This window comes from Protopterus annectens, chromosome 16.part0, assembly GCF_019279795.1.
Source record: "Protopterus annectens isolate FY-2018-M chromosome 16.part0, PAN1.0, whole genome shotgun sequence".
Taxonomy (NCBI): domain Eukaryota; kingdom Metazoa; phylum Chordata; order Ceratodontiformes; family Protopteridae; genus Protopterus; species Protopterus annectens.
The window spans coordinates 358,239,418-358,246,917 of NC_056750.1; the positions used below are offsets into that span (position 1 = coordinate 358,239,418).

The following is a 7,500-nucleotide window of genomic DNA, read 5'->3' on the forward strand; positions in this document are numbered from 1 at the left end:
TATCAGTGCTTTTGTTAGAACTGGTTATAATCATAAGCTGGGTTTTCTTTGCATAAGTTGGGCTTTGGTAAGGCAGTTTTCAACGTCAGAGAATGCTAGTTGAGTTGTTTACAGAAGGGTAGGAATGTTTTGTGCAGCACAGATTAAGGTAGTGTCATCTGCATACTGAATGATAGATGCATGCTGTGTGGAGGTATGGAGGTCATTTGTGAAGACTGTGAATAGTAGTGGTCCTAAGTTAGAACCCTGTGGAACTCCTATAGTTATGGGCAGTTGAGGAGAGAGAGAATTTTCCCATTTCACAGCTTGGTACCTGTCAGTTAAGTAGCTTTGGAACCAGGTAAGAGTGGAATTTGATAGGTGATATTGGTTTGGTTTGTTTAGCAGGATTTGGTATGAGACTGTCAAATGCTTTGGACACATCCAAAAAAAGAGTTGACACCTGTAGGCCTTCATTTTTGAGATGGTTTACTGCGTCTGTGAAGCAGAGGAGGGCTGTAGTGGTACTATGGGCAACTCTGAAACCATGCTGAGTAGATGACAGGATGTTGCTATCTAGGAGATAGTTTAGCATCTGGGTATGGATGCATTTTTCTAGGATTTTGGCCGGGGGGAGTACAGCAATGGGTCTGTAGTTATTAAGTTCAGTGGAGGTCCCACCTTTATATATGGGTGTAACACAGGATATTTTGTTTGGGCACATAGTTTTCAACAATTGATCTGTTTATGAGAGTGGAGACTGGGATAGCAATAGCATCTGCTGTGAGTTTCAAGAAATAGCTGGGGAGTAGGTCAGCTGCTGTTGATGAGGTTTTTAGTCTGGAGAGCATGCTTTTGATTGAAGTGGTGTAAACTGTTTTGAAGGTAAAGCTTGTATTAGTGTTATTTGTGTTGGGGGGAAGGAACTGTCCTGTAATACTAAGGATAGAATTGAGTTCACAAAGTGGGACTTGAATTGTGTTTCGATGGGAACTTTCGTGTCAGGGTGGTTGGTTTGGGGGTAGCCTTTTGGGTGGATTTTAGTAGCTGGTTTACATTTTTCCAAAATTTTTGGGGGTTGTGTAGTAGGATTTTTTGTCCAGCCTAATGCATTTTTTTGTGCAGTTCTTGGTACTTAGGCTTTGTGTTTCTTTTGTTTTTTTGATAGTAAAGCCAGGCAGTGTCTCTGGACTTGAGAATTTGTTTGGTTTCTTTACTGAGCCAGGGGTTTGTAGAGGTTCTAACATTGATTTTGCACAATGGAGTGACAGTGTCTAGGTGTTGTAGAAATGTTTTGTTGAAATATGCTACAGCCTGGTCAAGTGGGAGGTTTTTTAGGGGGGTCCAGTCACAGTTACAAAGTAAAGTGTTGAGGACCTCAGGAGATAATTTTTGTGTTTCTAGTGGATATATAGTTAGTGGTTTTGCATATGCTTGTTCTACTACGTATAAGGTATATTATGTTGTGGTCACTTAAGGTGTCTGGGAGACTGCCTGTGTGAGGGTACAATGAATGTGGTGTTGTTAGTTAGGACCAGCCAAGGATGGATTCCCTTTTAGATTTTTTATTGCATTTAGTTGGAATTTGGACTAGCTGCTGGTAGCCATGGAGATTTATTAGATTACTTGGTTGTTCTGATATACAGGTAAACCAATCTAGGTTGAAGTACCCCAGAATAAGGGTTTCTTGTGAGTATGTGGAAGAACACCAGGATAAGAAGTCTTCAAGGCTAGCAAGTGTATTACCAGGTGGAATATAGATCACAATTGTGGTGATGACCTTTTTAGGGTGAAGCTGAAGTTGTGAGATAAATATGTCCCAATTATTGGGGCAGGGGTAGGAGTTTGGTAACTGGCGGACAGTTAAGTTGGACTTGTACAGTAAGGCAGTTCCACCCCCTTTACGAAGTGGTCTGTCTTGTCTAATGATATTGTAGCCGGTAGGGAGAACTTCTGAGTTAGCTATGTTTTTATTTAGCCAGGTTTCTGTTAAAGCAACTATGTCTGGGGAGTAGTGTGCTATTGTGGCCTGGAGTTCAGGTATTTTATTTTTGATACTTCTAATATTAATATTTAGCATTAAAAGATGGTTGGTTTTGCTGCTGCTGTTGATTTGCCCAGGGATGAAGAAAGTGGGGGTGTTATGTTCTGACATTTGTGTTGGAGCAGTTTGCATTGGACAGGATGGATTTTGGCCTGGGATGGGGTGGATATCCCCACTTATGGTGAGCCTGGTGTTAAAATGGTGATACAGATGTAGGAGTTTGGTGAGGAGTGAGAGAAAGTATTGTGTTTTTTTGGAGTAGGAATGAGAGCATATGTGTTTAGTTCTGAATTGGTCTGTTATGTAGTTCTTGAATAACTGTGGGCAGATATTATTATAATGTGTGGTGTCTGCATACCAGAGTGCATAATGTAGTGTTGTGTTACTAAGTTTAGGGATATTGCTAGAGTGATAACTTGTGGTGTTGTAAAGAATTATGAGAAGACAGACTAGACTTAGTTGTGTGATAGTCATGGTTATAAAGTTTAAGTTGGTTCTAGGTGGTGGGTCTGAATAGGAATTATAGGGTTGCACTATATGTGGATGGGGAAGTAGTGTGGGTGATGTAAAAACTGCATAGTGGGAATGAGAGTGATTGCGAGTATTTTGTGTGGAGCAAGTTGGTGTGGTATAATGTGCTATGACTTGAAGAGCTGTGATTGTTGAAGGTAATGTGAGGGTGACTGTGGGTGTGGCTGTGATTACTATAAATGTAGAGATAGTGGGGGCAGAAGGGAATACGGGGCAGGGGAGCGGAAGGAGCCCGAGCATTAGCAAGGGTGAACGGAGCGGGGCAGAGCCCACCAAGACAAGTGAAAAGAAGTATTACTTTACAAATCTGAATGCTTTAAACAAATTCCTGAGGTCTAATGGCTTACCAATAAGCAGAAAGTAATTGCTGAAGAGTACTTGTGTTCTGGTGGGAGACTAGAAATTTAAAGATGGCTCCATGCTCAGCAGGATTCTAATATAGACTTAGTATTGGGGGAGGGAGATAGCACAAGGGGTGTAAACCAGGTGGAATGCAAAGAAACCAGAGAGGCAATCAGTGGAAATCAGTGAAGGCCTCAGAGGGGGTAAGTAATAATTCAAACTACCTGTAAAGTGAAGGAGAGAAGAGACAGCAAAGTTTAAGGTTGGGAGTGTGTCTTCACATTGATTTGCTGATTAGTAACCAGTTGTGCACAGATTAGAGTAGGGAGATACATTAGCAATGAAGGGGAATGTACAGAGATGCAAATAAACAGGTGGGCCTCCAAGTGATACAAACTAAGGCAGAAAGCACTGAGGGCTGCTTGATGGTTAATTTAGTCACAGGGATCTGAACTAAATGTATACTGTCTATTGGACAGTTAGGATTACTGTACTAGCTGGGGGGGACACAAAGATACAACAGTCAGTTTTATTAGCAAGCTGAGAACTACTAAGAAATACTGCTAATGTAATAGCTTCACTCTCATAAAACATACAAGTAGAATGCCTGGATGGACTGACCCTGCTCTTGAGGCTCAAAATGTATATCCTTGTTTAGTTTGCAGTACTGATTCCTTCTTATACTGTAGGGTGGAGTGGTAGCCGCAGACTGCAGATTTGCTTAAGTGTGCTCCTGCTCTTGAGGCTCAAAATGTATATCCTTGTTTAGTTTGCAGTACTGATTCCTTCTTATACTGCATGGGTGGAGTGGTAGCCGCAGACTGCAGATTTGCTTGAGTGTGCTCAGCAAGCAGAATGTAATTGCTAAAGAGCACTTGTGTCCTGGTGGGAGACTAGAAATTTAAAGATGAAGACTAAGAAGGTTGTTAAGATCATGTACTTCATTATAGCATTTGGTAGCAAGAAACGTGACAAGGGACATGTTAGGTCTGGATTGCTCTGTTAACCAGTGACAGAAAATATTTTCCTAAAAAACATGCATCCTATTGTAATCCTTTAATTCACCCAACCAGTACTCTCCCTCACCTTTTTTTTTTTTTGCTTTTAGCAGCACTTTATGAAGTGTCAATTTCCAGTGAATTAAAGGACCAGCTTACCAGAGTGAGGAAATGGTGCAACCTAACAGCAGAAACCTAAATGACTAAGTTCAAGGAACCAAAGAAAGGCTTCCACTGAAGTGTCCATCATTTTATTTCTGTATCCCCTGCATTCCTCTATTCTTACATCCTATCACAACTATGTGTGGGTTTCAATACCACCATAAAAGCATGTGAATATTGACCCTTTCACTGTTAGAAAGGCCTGCACCAACAATTTGCTTACTTCTCCCTTCCCTTGGAAATGCCCAAGCCAAAAATTGCCATTCAGTCACTTGACTTTTGGTTGACTTCTGTTGCCAAGATCAATAACCCAACCTGGGATGACTGCGACAAATCAGGGTACCAGGCACCCCTACATGCCATTCTATTATTATTTATTATTTCACTGCCACTGTGGTAGTTTTGCAAAAGTCATATTACAGGTAAAGGTATACCTAGGAAAGGGAAAGTGTAGAGGACGGCAATACTTCTTTCTATACCTTTTTTGGCAGAAGAAGCATTAACTGTCATAGTAAAAATGCAGTTTAGTACGGCACAGTGTTTCTTAAACATATGCCAGTAAGAAAAATACCACTGTACTTAGTGTAACATTTGGGATATAAAATACAAAAGTCTGCAAAATTTAACTACCCATTTTAGTTTCATTCTTCCAGTTCTTGTTTCCTGACGTACATGGTATTGTAACAAGTATATCCAAAGTTGAGAGATGTGGATAATATATGAATTTTACAAAAGGAAGGAACTACAATAATTAAATACAATACCATTTCCTAGGAGAGGCAATCAAGAATTCCCCTGGAAACATCTGATTCATTAACTGACTGCGCTGTGCATTCCGTTTGCATTATTCATTATTTTAAAGAATGAATGCATACTTATCTGTAAATTATTTATTGCCCTTCAAGGCTAAAAGCAATGCACCTGAGGTTTGATTACTTGCCCAATAATCTGAATTATTATTAGCTTTCACTGTGTTTATTTATACCGAAAATACACTACACCTCTGTTTTCATAGAAGACTGAACGGGGAAAGCACCAGCATATGATAAAGATACAAGTAGAAAGAAGTTTAAAATGACAGGTACAGTAATGCAAAGTCAGAAAATAATACAAGTGATAGCAAGCCTCCCTGTTTATTTTTAACTTTCTATTGAAACAAAAAATAGCAACAGGCAAAAAATGGATGAAATGTATATACAAGATCTCCACGCATATATTAAAAACCAGTCCATCCCGTTCCCACTAAAAGTTGGTCATTCAACATGGCATCAATGCACAAGACTCCACCGATCTACAATTTCTCACTAACCTTCCATCATTTCTCTAAACTAAGCTAATTGAACATTTACCTAGCACTCCCCCTTACCTCCCCTTACTCAATATTTCTCTCCTAAGCACTCCTTTTCTTTACCTGGATTACATAGTCACATTCTTTTTCTTTAAGTTCATAGATAAGTACTAAGCTATCTACCCAAGGCATTTATAAGCCTAGCCAGAGTGTGTTGGCTTTCGCCACCCCCTTAGATTAGTTCTCTGTGCCTCTGACTAGCAGAGCCATTAGTTCCCTGCACCTCTGTCCAGCAGAGCCACTGCAGTGATCCCCGGGATAAATTTTCTGTTTCCCATCCACCCGTCAAGGTTTCTCTTGAAGAGTGCTAGTGAGGGGGCTCTGCCTGATGTATAGTGGAATCTTGTTCCAAAGCATGGGGAGTCTCTGGTCAGGAATATATCCCTCCAGCATGTCCTATTTATTGTTGTGGTAAGATTATATCCCTAGAGCATGTCGCTCTCAGGGATTTGTTTTTTTTTTAGGTGGAGCATATCCATCAGTTCTGGGTTGGACATGGCTTTGTACGTCAGGCAGAGACCTCTGAGTTAGCGGTATGCAATAGAGTACAGCTGGAGTTTCTTTAGTCGGGCTGCATAGGTCATCTGTTTGAGGCCAGTAATCCTCTTGGTGAGGTAGTTCTGTGGTCTCTCCAGCTGTTGCATGTGTCTTGTAAGGTACATCCCAAATGGGGCGTTGTATTCTATAATGGGTCTAATGAGTGATGAGTAGAGAGGCACAATAACCTCCTTTGTTCTGGATGAGAACCCTTTTGAGATTAGTTGGGCCACGTAGAAAGATTACCACCTTGGCAATATGATTATCAAAGAAGAGATTGCTATCTACTTGGGTCCCAGATCCCTTATTACTTTTTCTGTATTTAGGGACTACCACCTATGTGGTAGTTCGTGAGTACTTTTTTTCCAAAGGGGATGACTATGCACTTTTTGGCATTCAGTTTGAGGCCATGATTTTGACAGCAGGTATCTGTCTCAGTGAGACCCTTCTGGTGGGTGTCTGTATCAGCCAGAGAATCAATTATGGCAGTTTGCAGTCGTCTGCAAACTTGGTCAGCCAAAGTCCTCCTGTGCTTGCCTGTACCTCTGAGAAGTATATACCAAACAGGAGGGGTCCTAGGACTGAGGACTGAGGGATGCCACTTGTAACCGGTTTAGAGTCGGACCTAGAGTCTGCAACTCTCACTGTGTGGGCTCTGTCCATGAGCCAATTTGCAACCCATCTCATGACATAGGGGTTAATGTTCAGGTTGGTGAGTTTGCCTATAATACCAGAATGAGGAATGGTGTCAAAAGCCTTTGCGAGGCCTAGGTAGGCTGTGTGGATGACCTTACCCTCATCTAATGCCTTGGTAACTGCCTAAAAGAAGTCCATCAGGTTTAGGAGGCATGATCTGCCCTTAAAGCCAAACTGGGGGTGGGGTGGGGTGTGGGGGGGTCAAAGTTTAGAGATTCCCAATGTCTCTGTTAATGAGTTCCATGATGATGCGCTCCATAGCTTTGCAGACCAAGCTAGTCAGGCTTAAAGGGTGATAGTTCCCAGGTCCATTGTGGCGCCACCTTTGTGGAGTGGGATAACTGTTGCTGTGCGCCACTCTGTGGGTACATAGCCTGTAGAGAGGCTGAGTTTGAACAGTGTGTTTAGGTGAGGGGTTAGTTCATTTTGGAGCTCTTGCAAGACACAGCCTGGGACACTGTCCGGTCCCATTGAGGCAGTGTTTTTGGCTTTGGATAGGGCTGTATCTCGGTGATTGCTGAGACCTTACATTCCTCTGGTATGGTTATGGGCCCTTTAAGGGGTGAAAGGGGTGTGAAGTTTGCACTGAACCTGTCTGCCAAAATGTTGGCAATACCAGTTCAGTGTATTTTGTGCCATTCTGCACTAACTCAGAGCAGATCTGAGAGTTTCCACTTAGGTTCTTGACATAGCTAAAGAACGCTTTGTAGTTATCTTTGGAGTCCTTGGCAATTTGTTCTTTCGAAGATAGCCTTGGATGATTTCATGAGGGATCATAGTTTCTTGCCAATACTGATCAGGGATGTCTTTCCTTCTAGGAATTTTGCTCTTATCTGTACTAGTTTCCTCCTTCTATTGTAGAG

General features: G+C 41.7%; 1 protein-coding gene across 1 annotated transcript in view; it reads right to left on the reverse strand.

Annotated features, from left to right (window-relative positions):
* SARDH (sarcosine dehydrogenase) overlaps window positions 1–7,500 on the reverse strand; it is a 2,624,838-nt gene that overhangs the window by 1,701,061 nt on the left and 916,277 nt on the right. The gene's annotated exons all lie outside the window — the stretch shown is intronic.